The sequence below is a fragment of the Lytechinus pictus genome, chromosome 14, assembly GCF_037042905.1.
Source record: "Lytechinus pictus isolate F3 Inbred chromosome 14, Lp3.0, whole genome shotgun sequence".
In the NCBI taxonomy this organism is placed as follows: domain Eukaryota; kingdom Metazoa; phylum Echinodermata; class Echinoidea; order Temnopleuroida; family Toxopneustidae; genus Lytechinus; species Lytechinus pictus.
The window spans coordinates 12,507,488-12,524,841 of NC_087258.1; the positions used below are offsets into that span (position 1 = coordinate 12,507,488).

At 36.0% G+C, this 17,354-nt stretch overlaps 1 protein-coding gene across 2 annotated transcripts in view; it reads left to right on the top strand.

Moving 5' to 3' along the window:
* LOC129275856 (dynamin-like 120 kDa protein, mitochondrial) overlaps positions 1 to 17,354 on the top strand; it is a 183,225-nt gene that overhangs the window by 104,416 nt on the left and 61,455 nt on the right. The gene's annotated exons all lie outside the window — the stretch shown is intronic.

Genomic DNA, 17,354 nt, shown 5'->3' on the forward strand with positions numbered 1-17,354 from the left:
ATCTTATTAGTGCTATCTAGTACAGGTATCCTGTAAATTACTTCTAAATATATAAATCTACTAATCTACCTGTAATTAAGCTAGCTCAGTTTTATGGGTTTTATTCTATCAGACATAAGTGAGGTAATTCATGTAATGTAAAGTTAAAACAATTGAAGTCAATTCGACCAAATTTATCTTGTCTTTCCAACTAAACCTAAACAGTAGTTCTATACTGGGCCTTCCTGGTCTCCATTCAATTCTACATAGGCTTCCTATTAGCCACCTACAAAATATTTCCAGTCCAAATTCGAGCCAACTCAAATCAACTATCTTCTAGCAGTGAGAAATATCAATACCTACATTATGCTACCACTCAACGGGAATTTTACTAACGGGTCTCTCCACCCCTCGTCTACATGTTAACTCTCTCCTGGCTAACCATGGACTACTACCCTAGTCTCTACAATAAATTAGCCTCAAATTACTAATCCCTATTTATTGCCAACTTCAGAACTTTCTATTCGGCTTTACGTACTTTAAATCAAGACATCCTGCATATCTAAGAATTCATTTCTTGCAATCTGTACTTCAGTGCCTGAACTAATCAATCTCAAACTTTCAGTTGCTTTGACTAATAATGAAATTTACTAACTTCCTAACCCTAACTGGTTCTACGCTTGAGTGCTTATATTAGAGTGAATAGCTAGAAATTGTAGAGAGCATGAATGAAAGTAAAAGTGTTTGCCAAACTGACAAGTTTCAGCCTATATACATGTAAAGCACTCCTTAAAACTACATCCTATTTACACAAGGAGCAAAATCACTTGATTCAAATATAAAAAATAGTTGCTGTTCTTGTCCTATAAAATATTGGATGCATTCAAATTTAGATGCTTAACTGAGCGAATAACTGACTTGGAATTAACTAACTACTGTATAAAAGAATTCCTAACTAAAAGAATGCCTAACTAAAAAAAAATGCCTCCCAATGAGACACTAGTGGCATTTTTAAGTAACTGAGGCCTGAAGCCTCTTCCTCAAAAATTCATCTTTTGAACCTGGAACTGGTCCTTTATAAATAAACATATAACCCACACAATCATCAATAACTTCACCAAAGTCATACATAATTTCCAAATGTCACGGAAGCAATGCTGGAAAAGGCTAGACGAGAACACAGCTGCATTTGAGACAGTTGTCAGTCTGCTCAACGACCTGTACTGCATCTCATTTTATTTCAACAAGAATTTTAACATGCTGTAAAGCACAAAATTGCTTGGTCCAAATGTAGGTTGACCTTTCCAAACATTACTTCTTACAAGTGACCATTGAGAAAAACATAAATACAATATATCTAATCAAATATGAGCACAAGAATCATAATTCATTTTACAGTTCTGTCATAAATATTCATATATCATTCACTATTTCACTGGCACTAGAGTTACCAAACTGAACTCAATCCGAATAAATGCTTCACTTGTGTCAATATAACACTGAACCAGACTAGTGCCAAAGAGTCACAACATATGCCAAAGGAGCACTAACCAAACTAGTCGAGTGCCAAAGAAACACTAGAGTGTTACTTTGTGTCAATGGAAACACTGAATAAATTATAGCATTAATCATTGCATTTATAGACATACAAATAAAATTAGACATACCTATTAATTACTACATCTAACATCAATAGTCTAAGGCATCTTTTCTACCATCTGGTATCAAAATCATGACTTAAATATAAGTTATACAAATATACACATACATTTTGCCAAAAGAGACATTTCCTTGATTAACTTTGGTTCGTCAGTCCCAAATCGCGACAAAGAAGCACAGCGCTATACTCTGTATGTATCCAACACACATATCGAATTAAACACAACCAAATTAACAGGCACACAGCCGACCTAGGCTTGCCTGGAGTTATGCATAAATTATGACATAAATTTCCAAAACAAAAGACATGTACATGTAGCTTGTTAGCTTGGGTTTCTCAGCCCTAATTTTACCAGAAAAATATCAATCAGCAGTATGATGGTGGGCCCCAAGTCTGCGCACGTAACAATTTGAGTTAAGATTTAACATGAATTTCTTCTTATTTCACAAAATCTTTTGGTTAATAGTGTTCCTTATATTATAAAGAGTAAATGTACCAAATTCTCATTAAAAAATGAAAGAAAATATAAGATTTCCTTGAAAAAACCTCGGGCAGTCATTTTCAGATTGAAAAAAAATGGTAGGCTATTAGGCCTAGGGCTAGGCCTACCCCTTGTCTGCGCACTCATTCACTTTGCACACGATTCAGGGATTTTGATGACAAACGCTGCATTTTGAGGCCGTCACATGAAATGCCCTGAATTCATTATTTTTCCACCATTTTGAGTCGAATTTTTTATGAATACCTGTCTATATTGCATGTGTACTGCAAAGTTCATGCTCATTGCGTATCTTCTTTTAAGTTTTACTAGAAATCGCGCAGATACGCGGGTGCGCAGATTTGGGAGACTGCGCAGACATGTCATGGGGAAACTGACCATATTATTATGAAAATGTCATGAAACCTGCATTGATATACCATACAGACAAGGTAATAAAAATGAAATTTAGACCTCAATAAAGACTAAGATTATGCAATGAAGCCCAAGCATTGACTAGGCCTATTTGGAACTCAGCCCAAGTCTCATCAATGATGGATAATCAGTTTTAATTGACTTCCAAAAAAAGGTGAAGAATTATTCAACTTTTCAAGAAAGTACCAATTTTTGCTGGTAGTGGTAGAACTAGATTCTAGAAGATGATCATTTTCAAGTGGTATCCAAATATTGCCTCAAAGAAAACTTTAAGTTTTAAACGAATAAAAAGAGGACGTTTACGTTGACCCCCATTCAGCCTTCCGCGGTGCGAGTGACTTTAAGTTTAAGTTAAAGTCGTCAACGTCTTTACCGTTAACCCGTCCCAGCCCCAGCCCGCTGGACTACGGTACCGCAGGTCTGACTAAACTTAGCCAAGGGCCAGGACTAACTTAGTCCGATCGAAGGCCCTTAATATAAAGACTCTCAATAAATCATAGGCAAAAATTTAAGACAATTCCAATCTACTTACAAGAGGATCAGCCAACATAGCCTCGATGTCGTCGTCGTCTCGGTCTGCCATAATTTTTTGAGCTTGGAACTGGTCGTAACTTAGTTTAGTCGTAATCGTATACCGTACTGTACTTGTAGTTGGCTAATGCAAAATAAGCACGTGCAATGAAAAACATGCACATTGTTTGCGCATGCTCTCTCAGATAGGAACCGTCATTCATTCATTCATTCAGTCACTCATTCTTTCATTCATTTATTCATTTTCGCATTCGAGACTGGTAAATGACCCTTTCTCATGAAATTTTGGCCCATACTTCCCCTAGAGTTTGGGCCAAATGGCCAAAAATGGCCCACACTTCAGGGGTAGAAGTATGGGCCCATGAATTTGGCCCATACTTCGCAAAATGGCCCACACTTTCAAAAGTTTGGCCCACACTTCTGACCCACACTCTGGAAAATAGGCCCATACTACAAAATCCCTCTCCCTTTCTCCCTCATGCCTCTCACCCCCTCTCCCACCCTCTGTCCACTTCTCCTCTCTCTCTCTCTTTCTCTGTCTCTTGGGATACCAGCCAACAAGCCACGGCTCTGATTTGACTCGAAGCGTGCCCAAAGTTTGTCTCAAATTATCACAATATAGAAATATTACAGCTTCAAAAAAAAAGAGGAAAAAAATGCTGTTTCATTTCCATTACTCCCCATTCCTCTCTTCACCACCAGGCATTGGCCCAAGATGAAAGATCAAAGTCATTTCTACCGCCCCTCTCGTTCCCCCCTTCTTCATCATTCCAACCCCCTGTGGGACCACGCCCGATGGTGATTTATGTAAATGCTCCTTTCTAACCAAATCCGTCTTTAGAATCAACAAAGCCGTAGACATGTATCATTTGAGAAATATGCATTACTAATTGGATCAAGTCGTAAAATATTATTTTTGAAAATTGGAAACAGTGTTCCATTTTTGTTGGGGGGGGGGGGGGTTGGAGGGGGATATTAGTTGCCTGAAAGGAGTTATTATTTTCTTTTAATATGTACTTGATTATATCATGGACCTACTCAACTGGTGTAGATAAACCTTGATTCAATTTCACGAGTGTCGCTTTTCTGTTGCTGCTATCCATTTTTCCATTTTGTTTGCAGATGCAGGCACTTGTAATCTGAAAGTTGGTTGCAATTATAAAGAAATTTATTTATAACATTTTTATCTTGTATGGGTTCTAAATATTCAAATAAGCTATTGAAATAAGCTTCTAATCATGCTTTTTTCATATGGTCACTGGAAATTCTTTAAATTTGACAAGGCATTCATATACAAGTCTCATTATGGCAAAATTAATCTCAGTTGGTTTATTGTAAAATGAAGGGAACTTTCACATTATTACAAGTGTTTATGTAAAGATTATACTGGAGGAACATCTGTTATATCATATCTTCACCCCTCGCCTCTCCTGAACATTCTTGTGCCTTTGTAAACTGTAAATCGAAAAGCCCCTTCCCTCCAAAATGATTTAATTTTTTTATCCGCAATAAAGTGAACAGTGAAATAGTTAAACAGTAAAACATAAAAAAAATTGTTTTTCTTTAAAAAATGATTGTGTTTAAGTGATGTTAAAGGGTTCTGAAAAGATGTAACTATTTTTGTATTTTTTTTTGGGGGGGGAGGGGTATGTACTATGACTCATTGTTTATGGCCCATGGAACATTTTAGAGTAATTTTGTGATCATAATGCATAACTTTTAATGCCAAATTTGCCCATTAGCCCCTCATAATATGCACAAAGTTCATAGAACTTACATTTCTTTGAATGTTGGGACTTGAAAGGTAATGACCCCTTCATAGCCAAGTAAGATTAGCTTTGCGTGTGAGTCACAAAAAATTGTCAACAGATATCTCAGTCATCGCTAGATCTGCTGAAGTCTTTTTTTTTTTGTAGAAATTTGTCTCCCATTCAAGTGTATTACGTGTATAAAACGTGAATGTTTACAACATTTTAGGTATTATTCTTTTTTTTTTGTAGTGCAGGCCCTAAGCTTTGGTCAATTCTTTATGATAGCATGAAGATTGCCCCTGTGAAATAGTTTCATTTATATTTTCATTGTTAATTACTTATTTTACTTAGTTTGACCAATTTATTCTATATTCTGATGTATATTTCCTGAAAATAAAACTTTTAAACTGAAATTAACAACATCAATTGTTTGATTATCTTAATCATGTTATGTATCTATCTCAAAGGAATTGAATATATATATTTAATCATTGAATTATACCTTGATTTTTAACATTTTTTCTCTCTTTTCTTCTTTCTCATATTTCTTCATGTTATATTCTACTGCCGAATGCTTCACCTTGTGCTCTCCTTCCTCAGGTAAGTTGAATATAAATATGGTGATGGTCTTTTTTTCCTTACTTGATTGCAAAGAAAGCATGAATGCTTGTAAACAATAAAAAACCAGAGGACCAAAAATTAAAAGTTCTCTCCAAGGGACCCGGGAGTGAGGATAAATGACTTACCAAAGGGCACTAGCACATCAAGTGGGAAACGAACCCGGGTTAGTAGATTGCAAAACCACCGCTCTTCTGACCAACTGAGCTATTATGCCTTCTTTTTTATTAAAAAAAAATCAAATAGCAACCTAAAGCTGAAACAAATTGAATTGATAAAGAATTGATGCAATACCAAAATGTAGTAGGTAAAACATACTTGTGTTTGCATATTTATAATAGAAACATATAATTGATTTGAATGGCAATGAACCTGTTTTCAGTGTCCGCTAAATGCCTGGATGCCGTCTCCCTCTCACGTCCCTGATAGAACCCACACATTTAGAACAGTTTCAGAACAGATGCATTCAAAAAGGCAGAGCAAGAAAGACACAGTTGTTGCCACCAAGTGTTGGTGGCGGTGCCGATTGTTCGTGGTTATGGTGGTGGTGGTGATGGTTATGATGGAGATGATGATGTTGATGGTGGTGGTGGTGTTGATATGATGAGGGGGGTTGGTGATGGTGATAATTGTGGTAGTGATGATTGTGGTGATGGTGTTGATGTTGGTGGTGGTGGTGGTGATGATGATGATGATGGCAGTGGTGATGGTGGTGGTGGTAGTGGTGATGGTGGTGGTCGCATGTTGGTTGAGGTGGTAGTGATGATTGTGGTGTAGTCACTTGTACTATTTAAAAAAAAGGGGGGGCAGGGGAGAGGAAACCTTTTGTGTGTGAAGTACTGTCGTTTGTAAAATTGTGCATTAAGTGATCCGTTACTTCAAAAAACTTTATGAAATCCCCCCAAAAAAATTCTGATCCCTCATCGGTATTAATAGAAATTATGCTTATTTGTATTCATTAGTCCATGTTTCTTAATCCAAGTTTTATTCATATTTTGATCAGGAATAAGTACAATGCACGAATAGTTTGACTGTTTTAATGAACATGATAGTTCCGTGGCATGAATCACATTTGTTTCAAATTCATGAATCGAATATCAAGAGAGTTTCAACAACACAAGAGATATTAGCAAAGATAAGGGGAGAAAACATTTAGATTGGAATATAGAATCGTGTTGAAAGTAGAGATTAAGGGTCATTTCTATAAGATGTTATCTTCATTGTGATTCTATGAGGTGATAGTCCATGACGTGGAAAAACAGATTGGATAGATGAATGAAAGAAGGAAAATATACAAAAATGGAAAGAGAGATCAAAGTGAATAGCCTTCAAGCATGCAGTAATACCAATGGAGCGATGGAATATTTTCAGTTTTCTTCAAAAGCGATAGAGCGTAGACGTGATAAGGAACAGTGCTGAAAGAGTTACAGTCGCTCATGTTTCTTTTACCAATCATAAGAATTTGAGTTTGAGATATTTTAGCATTGTCAGGGGATTAGCATGTTGGTATTAAGATATCTTGATTTCATATTACTGGTACTTATAATCGCAGGATAATATCTCACTGCTCCAGCGGTCTCCAGAGACTGCCTGGAACTATTTCAAGTTTGCTTGATGATGGTTATATGACGCTGAAAGACACCAAATGAAATATCTTATTTTGAAGATTTTTTTTAAAGAATATTTTTTCGGGGTAAGAATTCGGATAGATGAAAATTTTATTAGACTATACTTTCCGGAAGGGGGGGGTGGTATTATCTTGGATTATTATTTCATTATTTTGGTTTCAAAAACTTTCATCGGAGCATTTTTACCATTTTGCTCTATTTTCACCTCCAGCCCCTTTGAAAAGCAGTCAATGTATTTGTATGTAGACCAGTTGATTGTATAATATTCATATTTGATGAACACCCTCAGTAAAGAGCAGTTAAAATGGATTTGTTCATTCCCTGACATAGCAACGAGCACTGTATGCCCAGTCAACTTCCATCAATGATGGGTTAATTGACTACTTTGTCACCAGAAATGAAGGAAGCACTGCCCATGAATTTTCATTTCAAAATGAGCTGGTTTACTCCTTACATTCTACTGTTCAAAAATTGCCCTCTTTATTTTCAAGACTTTTTTTTTCAAATTTTGCTGAAAATAACAGAATTTTACAATTTTTATCAATATTTTTGGATTTAGCTCCTTTTGGAATTGGATATCGAAAAGTTGCAGTCCTTAGAAAAGATGACAATATATCATTTTTTTCTTCTTTTTGTAATTTTCAATGGATAAACATCAGAAAAGATGTAAAATGTATTCTGCTAGCCATATTTATGTGTTTCGAGTTCGATTTCCATTATCGAACATGTTTAAATTGGCAAAATTTGACATTTTACTAAGGTTTTGTTCCAAAAGGAGCTAAATCCTTGAAAACTTAAATTTCGAAAATTCTTTAAAAATCGATAATGAATGCTAGATTTTTGAAATCATGATTTAATTAATCTAAGATGATAGTACTATCATATATATCAAAATAAAACAGCAATGGCTAAGGGAAAGTGGTGAATTAAAAAACCTTGATTTACAAAAAAAATACCAAAAGTGAATTTAGTTATTATCAGATGTCATCGTATAGGGAGTGGCTGGGGAGAAACTCAAGTTCATATTATACAGCTCTCTGACAATCAAAAAAATTTGTCAACTATTTTGGGTGCCATATATCTGACATGTCATATTTTCCAAGGACTTTTCCCCCCAGTTGCATTTTTTGTTATTTTGTTGTATTTCATTGTGGAGTGGTTGAAGTTGATGAGAGGTATATTCGGGAGTTGCATTACAAGGAATTCGGGGCATTTGTTTGTGGATTAGTCTAATGAAATAGTGTCATTCTCAACGATGGGTGTCGTGTTTCGCTCAGCTATGCTTGATAGTGTCTACAAGAATTTAGGATGGACGCAGATGACAGAGACATGGCTCAAATATGCATTCTGACATTTCAATGGAGGGTTGGGTTGGCATTGTTTTGTCATCCATATTCAAAACAAGACCAAGGGAGCAGTTATGCTTTCTATTTTCAGGCCAAAATCCAGCTTTTTGTTAAACGTTTGGTTCAAAATACACAATGCATTCTTTCTCATTTTCATTAAACAAAATCATGAAAATTACAAACAGGTGCATTTGTGATTGGCTTTTCTTTAAGAATTGGCTTATGTGGAAACATTAATGCTACTACAGTTCTAAACGCATTTAAATGATGTTATCAATGCTTTTCCAACTTTGTGATTATTGTAATTACATAATACTCTTTTTTTTTAAAGAAATGCATGTCTCCATTTGACATCTCCTCCTGGGTTACTAATGCATCTTTGCAAAACCAATCGTAGAACCCCCAAATTCACTTTAAAAAGAAAAAAAAAGAAGCATGAAAAGTAGTACTCTGTCAAAGTGTGTTTATGAATAGCATTTCAAAATACCTGTTCTGCCTTCCCAAATGATGAATATATGGAAGATGGAAGTAGAAAAAGAGGGAGAGGTAGATCTTTTTAATAAGTAACCAAAGAAATAAAAACCAATCATTTATTCAAACCAAGAATGTTTGCTCTGACTCCTGAGAAGTACTTTATTTATTGTTTCCTTCAATTTTTATCAATATAAAAAGAAATTTTGTGTAAACTGTAGAATAGGGAAAGCGTAGTTGAGAAAGTAATAGAAATTGCCACACACACCCCCCCCCCCTCCTTCGAAAGACAGGAATAGTGAATGAATGCATCTCCTTTATGTCTGTAGAAATTAGATTTTCTGGGGGAGTTTTGTGTCTCGTTTTTTTTTTTTTTTAGAAGAGACTGTTACAGATCAAGTGCCAGACACTGATTAAACGTTGATACATGTCTTCCACTCCCGCTTCCCCATGTCCGAGGGCTATTTTGCTCAGACCTTTGGAGCCAACACCACTCATGAGGACCAAGTAAACTCCATCTCGGTCTAAATGAACCGATTCCCATGGTAATTCAGGAAAGTTCAATCCGTGCTCGGGCACAGGTCCAGGGGGCATATGGAACATCCCCCCCAAAAAAAAAAAATATATATATTTTTAGAAACAGTCAATTATATATGTTCCTATTTTATGGATTCCTGGATCTGCTCCTTTTTCACTTGATTTCATGAAAATTCAAGAGAGTTCAAATTGTGCTCAGACATAGATCCAGGGGGCATATGGCACCTCACCCTTCATTATGAAAAAAATCCCTTTTTGCTCATCTTTTATAAAAAAAATTGATCTGCCCCTGTTAGCACTTAACTTCATGAAAATTCAAGAAAGTTCAAATTGTGCCCAGACATAGATCCAAGGGGCATATGTTACCCCCCTCCCAACAGTATTAAAATAGATCACTTTTTGCCCCTCTTTTATTTTATGAGATCTTGGATCTGCTCCTGTTTGCACTTGATTCCATCCAAACTTTTCCCCCTCCCCATCATTGGACATAACTGCAAACCATTCCTGTCTTGCACTTTATCATTATCAATTGAAAATGGAATTGAAATTGCCCGAAGAGGAAAGTTTGGTCCTAACTTTCTTTCTTGATTGTTGATCAAACGGGGAGTGCCTGTCTCCTCGTTGCAGACACGTCTTCTCTGAAGCCTGTAGTAGATAAAAGTAGGGTAACCTCAAAAATACAAGAAGAGTGTCTGCTCTTTCATCATGAAATTCATTCATCATCCATTCACCTCTGCTCTCTTTCCTTTCTTTTTCATTCCTATTTCTTTTTTCCTTTGTTCCTTTTTGTTTTAAATCCTTTTTTCAACTCTTAATTTTTTTCTTCTGTGGATTGTATTCTACTTCTGGGCCCCTTAGAACGAAGGTTTGCGATGAATTGCAAGTATGAAAGCACCACACTTATTAAACAGAGTGCGTGCAACGACGATCTTGAATGGTCATTGGTATTAAGCGATTGATTGCAAACCTTTGTTTTACAAAGCCCAGGGCCCGTAACACAAAACTTAGCAATGATCGTAGAACATTTTTCTACGAGTGATTCCATTGACTACAATGTACAATCCATTGTGAAAATCAAGCTTACGATCAATCGCTAACCTTTGTGTTACGGGAGTGTTTCATCAGCAATAAAGAAAAAAAAATTAACAAATTAGAAAAGTCAATATTTTTACAGTTTGATACCCGGCTTATACCCCCCCCCCCCCCCCCCCCCCCCGGTAGGGAAATGTCAAGTAGGCAAATTAAAACAATTTTCAAGCAATCTTTTCTATGCAGGTTGTTTTTTTCTTATAATAATTGTATTCTTGTTTATTCAGTGTTTGCCTAAAATTCCTAGTCGTATTGTAGCCTCTAGAAATAATTATATCTAACCAAGTAGGGTGACTAACTTTTTGGCCAAATAACCGATGCATCCTTAATAACATGGTGGGTTCTCTGACATATTCTTCTTTCAAGTCTTCCAAAATTAAAATCTACTGAAAATATCATCTCACCTGAAGACATCAATTCACCACGCTTCTTATATATGTTTCATTGCATTCTCCTGTTAATCACATTAATCATATTTTGCTTTTCTCATAGTTACAAAGTGGTAGGCATTGAAAGACAATTGGGAAGGTCTGGAAGAAGGCTACATGTCCAAATTCATAGAAGATATAGTTCTTGTCAAGGTCTTTTATTATTGCCCTAGGCTTAGCAATGAATTTCCAAAATAATATCCTCTCTAATTTAATACCGCTCCGAAACTACTACACTGATGATAGCAGGCAAACAAGGATCGGATATCGGACAAAAAAATTTGCCCTCCTGGGTGCGTGAAGAATTGAAAAATAGTTCAGTGTTTTTACCTGGCATACCTAAAATGTGAAGAATATTTCTCAGATGAAAAAAACAAATTCTTGGTACCTGTTGACCAAAAGAATCACCATCAAAGAGATTCAATGTGGGGATACATTCTAGACCTATATGGAGCTACAATGCCTAGATCTGTAGAGAATTTTAGTGCAAACTTTAAGTTCTGTTCCATTCACATGAAAGTACTTACAGTGTATCCATTGTACAAGTGAGAACAGAAGATTATGTAACTTACATAAAGCAGGGTAAGGATTTTTTTAATTAATACATTGTAAGATATGTCTTAGGTTACTTGATTTTTAAATGATGAACTATTTGTCTTATCAAAAAAATAAATGATTCATTTATTAATTTTTATTTATTTATTCATGTATTAATTTTTAAAGATTGTACTTAATTTCTATTTATTCATTGCTGTTATTATTATTTTTTTGGGGGGGGAGGTGTAGGGGGGTGAGTCAACCTCATTCTTGGTGTATCCATCCCTGTCTATGGAAGATAAAATCGCTGTTTGCTTGATAATGAACATAAAATATTTTATGGAACCGTATTTAACCTTTTATAGTTATTCTAGAATATGTTACATTACAAAGAGATTGATGCTCTCTATACACCTGTGCAAAGTTCAGGCATTCCAGTCCCTCTGCTGGGTTTACCTGTGCACTTTTTGGAGCAGTGCGTCCAATCATTTGAGTCGGAGGTATGCGTAATGTATCTCATAGAATGCTGTACTTTTACAAGATGTGTTGAAACCTTGCACGCTGGGGGAGTATTGCACAGAGAAATGGAATTTTGTTATTTATCAATTGAAGTTAATTTCATTGAATGGTGAAGGAATGAAAGATAAATCCAGAGAATAAGAGATTTCAAGAGCGTAACTTAGAAACGGGGAAGAACGGGTTGGTCAATGGAAAAGGTGCAGATAATATGTCCTGCCTGGCAAGATGTGAAAAGGGGGGCTGCCTTCACGTACTACCGCCCCCTCCCTCCCGTGTGCAATCCATGAGCATTCTTGAAATTCAAGTTCAAGTTTATTTTATTGATTTCAAATCCAAACATACAGGATTACAATCAAATGAAATTCACAATTTTTACAAATTATCACACAAACGGTTACATTGGTAAATGAACATTTATTTTTCTACGATTGTAAATGATTTCTATCCAAGCTGGTAGCTGAATATTTGTAAGCTGAGGCGACACGTTGAGACAGAACATTGAGAGAGGATTGGATCTGACATGGAATCCCAAACTAATCATCTCATTTTCCCCTAGAGGAATAGGATGAAAACTCATTCTCTTCACTAATATAGACCTGTCAAATCTATTGGGGCAGACATACTAAACTTTAAGCACCTGTATTGAGAATGTTACCAGGGTAGATTGAGAGGGCCTGTCTTCACTATCAAGCATCTCAAACTTAAAATACTGTACAGGTTAGATCAGGTTTATTGCCAATTCGTCTTATGCCAATTCGTCCAATTGCACTGGTGTCGATCCGTGACGTCATACTATTCAAGTGTGGGGGGGGGTGAATAGATCATCCCCCCTTGAACAATAGATTCACAACACAAATCGATACCCATGTCCAATTGCCAACTCGTCAACTATCATTTGGTCTACCATCAGTTCGTCCACTATCCACATGGTCTAATTGCCAATTCGTCCATTCACCATTTCGTCTAATAACCAGTTAGTCCAATAGCCATTTAATTAGTCCATATACCATTTGGTCTTATGTGTTAATTGTGCAAAATGAATGAAAATGAAATGGATATTAGACCAACTGGTTATGAGGTGAAATTGTCAATTTCTGCCACGTAAGTAGATGATTTGATTTTTTATTTGATTTTATTTCAGCATTTTTACAACAGATATTATTAACAAACATAGTGTACAACATACAAAAAAAATAGTGATACATTTCTTTTTACAAAAATAAATACAAATAGTAATTCATTGGCATAAAATATATATAGATAGTATTAGTTTGCAATATTATAAGTTGTACTTTGTTGAGTAGACAAAAAAAAAATCAGATCGACTAGGTCATTGAAGACAGCCTAGATTCATACATACGCCTAATAATGATATATTTTTCCTAAAATCCGCCATCTTGTATCAAGGGTTGAAGGTAAAAGACAGTAGTAGTTGCAGCAAACAAGTATTTCATGAGAAAGTCTTTTAAATCAAGGTTAATTGTGAAAATATTATCATACATCTAGATCTGGTACATTGATTTATACTTATCTTTGTAAAATCATGAAATCTTAGCTCAAAATGGATAATTCTGCACCAACACAGAAAACACATGTGGGACAGTGTATTAATATTGCTTTGAAAAATAAATGACATTTGATGGAATCCCGGGCTTATTTTGCTCATTTCTCGGCAATTATGCATTTTCTTCCAGAGCTATTTGGCACATATTTTTTTATTTATACATTCAGACACTCTGGTGATAATTTCATTGGATTCTGTTCGAACTCATTTTGAGATCGTTACCACAACTAGTATCTATCTTTAAACTGGAATAATAGGACAGTTAACAACTTATAATTCATGTTTCAGCCTGATATTCTGAAAATCATATATTTATATTGTATTTTTTTCATGTTCTAATAGGACATTATACTTAAGTGAAATTTCAAATCAAGCGTAAATCCAAAGATCAAGTGTTCAAGTCATTTGAATAAATGCAAATTTTTAGCTGACTTGCATTCAATTTCTTCTTCCAACTCTTCCAACACTGCATTTCACTTGATTTGGGGACTTAAAATTGATTTTCTCGCAATATTAGAGAATTAAAGGCCTAGTGGAAACAGAGCACTTCAAGGATCCTCCATTGGTATTCTACTCTCATAACAATTTTATCAGCTCACCCCTAGAGGGGCAAAGAAAAGAACCTCTCCAAATTAAATTAAGGATTCTCATTTTCCCCTCAACTCCAAGTACATCATGTACATCTACTTCATCATCTATTGCTCCGTGCATGTTTGAGGGTGAATGGGAGCAAATCCGGATGTAACCCATACTTATTCTTGACCTAAAAGCTATTTATGAGAATGATATCTTTAAACCCCTTTTACTAGATACACATCTTTTGGGGTGAATTAGACATAGCATTGACCACTGACATAGACAGGGGGCTAGGGGGACCAAAGCACCCCCCCCCCCCCCGATTTGTGGGGGTGAATTACACTTAGCATCAACCACTGGCATAGACAGGGGGCTAGGGAGACCAAAGCCCCCCCCCCCCCCCCAGATTTGTAGGGGTAAATTAGACTAAGCATCAACCTAGACTGCTGTGCAAACCCTTCACTCGAGTAAAGGGTCTGAATTGCAGCCTACTCATGCCTTGTGTACTGAAGGCCCTCTCGCTCAGAATTGAATTGAAACAGCAAGTTTTGTATGTGCTAGTCTTTGCGTGGAGACACACTTGTTGATCAAAGTTTCAATCAGGGTCTGTGCCTGCAGACTAGCATCAACCAATGGCATAGGCAGGGGGCTAGGGGGACCAAGGCCCACCCCCCCCCCCCCTGCTTGTAAATGATAGAGAGACATGTAATTTGGGTATAGCACTAGGAATTAAGATTTCTCTTGTTGATGTTATGGCACCAGAGTAGACTTTTCATTTTTAGCAACCCCTTATCCATGCAGAGTTATATCCTCTCAGGTAATTGAAAAAAAAACCAGCTCAGATTTATTTGATAAGTTTTGATGAGATATGAAAATAGTCTTGCTTTTGTACAGTGTACAATCCAATTATGCGCATCGCAAGGAATGATACAATGACAGCCAATTCAAATTGTTCCTACTGATGTATCCATGATTTATAACTTCCACTTGGTATTCTTCAAGTTTTCTTTCTGAATAATCATTTTGACATATCATTTCCTCACTTCATTGGCTGGCCATCTCCCATGAAATTCTTTATATTTTCCCATACATATGTAGTTCTGCTTGGAGGGCATATACAAGTACAAAGCTCATCAGTTCACTTTTCAACTGCCCTTCAATGCATGGCTCATTTTATACAACATCATTAGCATTTCTCCCCATTTGCATGAGTCATAAATTTTCTTCATGCAGCAATCTTGAGATAATAAATATTACTTCAATTTTCAGTATTATGAAAAAAAGGAAGCCAATTTCTCAAGTCCATTATGGCAATATCACATAATGTTTCAAGAATAGAACCATTAAGATATGCATAAATTGCAATGTGAAATTGAATAAACTTGATTGCTTAATTGTCATCAAAATGTGATGATGTATATTACCACTATATGTGTAATATTTTCTCCATGGTTTTTCTGTGAGGGCTCGCATGCCTCTGGTCAATAGGATCGAATTCTACTTTTGTGAGCCCTGGCCCATGGAAATCCAATTTACTTTTTCTCCTTTACTGTCCATTTAAAACATTTAATTGTTCTAATTGTTTTTTTTTTGTATTTACATTGTATGATTTGTTTTATAGCCTAATGAAAATGATAATCTGCTTACAACTGTCTTAAAATGTTGAAATCTCTGTTTAATCATAATAATCAGTATTTCAATTCTCAACTGGTGTCACAATGAAATTTTGTTTCCTCGTCATAGTATGATAGTTACCATTAAGAAGTAGACAATTTGGAGAAAAAAAATCAAAAAAATATTTCTTATTTTTCTCTTGAAATCCATCCACCAGGTTAAAGCAAGGCAAGTGTTAAATTTATAATCAAGAGTTAATCAGCTTCTTTCATGTTTCCTTTCCTATACGCCCGACTCCAATCCATATTTGCATTTTGTGATTATTCAAACCGAGTTTAAATTGCTGCACATTTCCACAGCAAACACACTCAATCACACAGGTAATCAACCCTTTTGTCCGCTCGCTGCGCAAACTTGTCAAACGCCTCATCAAAATTCCTTGCAAAAGTTGTTGGATGCTGATGTTTGCTTTCATTGATATTTAGAGACATGGGTGTTAAGACTCCAGTGGGACCCCAGAGAATTGATGTGGTGTCACATATCACTTCATTTTCAAAATTTCATCTCGTTTAGATAATGATGGTGAATTTTGAATGATTTGTCCATATCGCGCTTCTTTGATCTTCTTTGATGAAATAAGAAGGCCCCATAACGGGGCCAAATAAAGCCTATTCACCAGAAAATGATATGAAGTAGAGTTTATAAAGAACAACCTCCCTCGACCATTCTACCTGAGAAGTGCATTCATGCTATGATTACTCAATTGCAGAAAAGCTTCATAAACTTCTTTTTTTTTTTATAATTTCGGTAATTTACATGTCGTATATTCGGCCACCATTCCAAAATATAATATGTGAACATAACATGGACATGGTGCTTTAGTTATAGCTAATATACTCTTCCTGACATATTTATTTTAGATCCTTATTGTCTTTTTAATTGAATTTGTGAAATAGGATCTTTGTGACAATAATCTTCTGGGGTTTTTTTAGTTTTAATTTTCTCTCTTTAGGTGGTTTCAGACCGCCTCGAAGTTCGCCAGTTCCAGGTATTCTCTGATCGGGAAATTTACCCCGATCAGAAAATACCAGGTATTTTGGCGGTCTGAAAGCAAACTACGCGTAATATCCCCGAAAGAAAATACCCGATAAATAGTAGGTACTTGGCGAAATTACGAGAACTTTCGCGGGGATTTTTCCAAGGTCGTGGGTATTTTGGCGGTCTGAAAGCAAATTACTGGAACTTTTAGCCCAGCGTGTCGTTGGGTGCGGCGCCGTGCATGGGTTGCTGCTGGGCTAGTGATTTTGAATTTCGCGCCTTGCTGCTTATCAGACCATACTGCTCATGCTCGTAACTTCAGGAACTTATCCCGAAGGGTATGTTTCAGGGCGGTGTGAATGCAGGAATAATTAATGGGTATTTTTCAGCCTAAAAAAGTTCTCGTAATTTAACGGGGATTCTTGTGATCGAGGCGGTTTGAAACCACCTAAAGTGACATATTCACATATTTTCTATTTCGTTAAATACTTGAAATAGTAGGATCTGTGGAAATATTTTAACAACAGTCATGTGGCTTTTTTATGTACAACTATT